We start from the raw sequence: 1967 nt of genomic DNA, 5'->3' as shown, positions 1-1967 counted from the left end.
GCTCAGAACTTCAGCCTTTGGGGATGCAGGCACTTTGACTTCGTGCTGCCATTTTCAAGCAGCCTTGGGATGCTCGGGGGTACACTGGAAATCAGAGCAGAGTTGGAATGTTAATTTGGAGTTAGAAAGAAAATGCCTATTCTAGACATGGAGGGGCAAATGGCTGTTCACAAACCTTGTTCCCAAATTTCTCTTTAAACAGTGCCCTGCTCTGCCCTGAGTGTCCCTCTGCTCAGCACTCTTACCTTGACCCTTACAAAGCCTTCCAGGGCCAAGCGCCACCCCAGCACTTTAAATCACACCCTTCATCTCCCTAATGACAATTTCCTGTCATCTGCTCCTCAGAGATCCCAGACAGACACTCCTGGTGTTCAGCCCTTTTAAATAGCGTGAAAATACACTTTGACTATATTGGCAGGAGAACGAAATAGGGATGATGTGGGAAAACAGAAGGGATAGCCCATTTGGTTGGACACTTTTTGAGTGCCCTGACTTAAGAGAGAAGGGTAGCACTAATAGTAGTTCCTGAACTGTTGGTTCACGTGGCCAGATGGTGCCGCTCGAGAAATGAGTGACCATCGTCAGTACTCACCTTCACCCGCCGCAGTCAGCTGTGGGGCATTCCCAGGAGAGAAGTGCTCTCTCAAGACTTCTGCTTGTGTTTGGGTGTCAGTTCTGGTACCCTAAGGCACAGAGCCCTCAAACGCAGCCTTACACAAAACAGGGACAAGGGCACCCCCACAAGCATGTGTAAGGCATGAAGACAGTATAAAGAGAAATGACAAAAGGAATTGTACCCAGTGAGGCGAATGCTTTCATTTCTGTAGAGCAAGGTTCTGATTCACTTTTATAACTGAACAGCAAATTGTATGAATTGTTTGGAAATCCCAAGAAAATTAAATGATGACATCTCACACAAACTTTCCAAGTTCTCTAAATTTAGCTCTAAGTATACTCAAGCAAGGATGGCAAGACTTTGTCTCACATACTTTGGACATTGTCTTAGTCATCTAGTGCTGCTATAACAGAAACACCACAAGTGGATGGTTTTAAGGAAGAGAAGTTTATTTCTTCACAGTTAAAGTAGGCTAAAAGTCCAAATTCAGGGTATCAGCTCCAGGGGAAGGCTTTTTCTCTCTGTCGGCCTTCTTCTCTTCAGTGTTCCCCCGGACTAGAAGCCTCTCTGCGTGGGGACCCTGGTCCAAAGGACACGCTCTGCTCCTGGCACTGCTTTGTTGATGGTATGTGGTCCCCCGTCTCACTGCTCACTTCTGTCTTTTATATCTCAAGAGATTGCCTCAGGACACAATCCAGTCTTGTAGATCAGGTCCTGCCTTACTAACACAACTGCCACCCATCCTCCTGCATTAACATCATAGAGGCAGGTTTACAACATATAGGAAAATTACACAGTACCAGGAATCATGGCCCAGCCAAACTGATATACACATTTTTTGGGGGACATAATTCAAACCATGACAGACATGTTATCAGGAGGGACCAGTCCCTGGAGAAGGACATCATGCTTGGTAAAGTAGAGGGTCAGTGAAAAAGGAAGACCCTCAGTGAGGTGGATTGACACAGCGGCTACAACAATGGGCTCAAGCATAGCAATGATTGTGAGGATGGTGCAGGACCAGGCAGTGTTTCGTTCTGTTGTACTCAGGGTCACTGTGAGTCAGAACTGACTCGATGGCACCAAACAACATACTCTCCCCCAAGGTTACTAAGCAGCCTCAGGTAGATTGAGATAATGGAAAATAATCTGTGGAAATTTGGGGGGGCTTCATTTGACTTGTAACTAGACAACATTTCCTGTCTAGTATCATTATCAGCAGTCCGTGCAACCCACCTTCTCTATCTCTCCTGATTTAAAGTGATATTAGTAATTGAGCAATTAAGTAAATGGATGGCAAGTGGCAGGAGCCAGGTTTCTCACTGTTGGAGTGGGAAATTTACAGTGGAGA

Source organism: Trichechus manatus, unplaced genomic scaffold (genome assembly GCF_000243295.1).
Source record: "Trichechus manatus latirostris isolate Lorelei unplaced genomic scaffold, TriManLat1.0 scaffold00198, whole genome shotgun sequence".
Classification (NCBI taxonomy): domain Eukaryota; kingdom Metazoa; phylum Chordata; class Mammalia; order Sirenia; family Trichechidae; genus Trichechus; species Trichechus manatus.
This window is presented reverse-complemented; position numbering follows the sequence as displayed.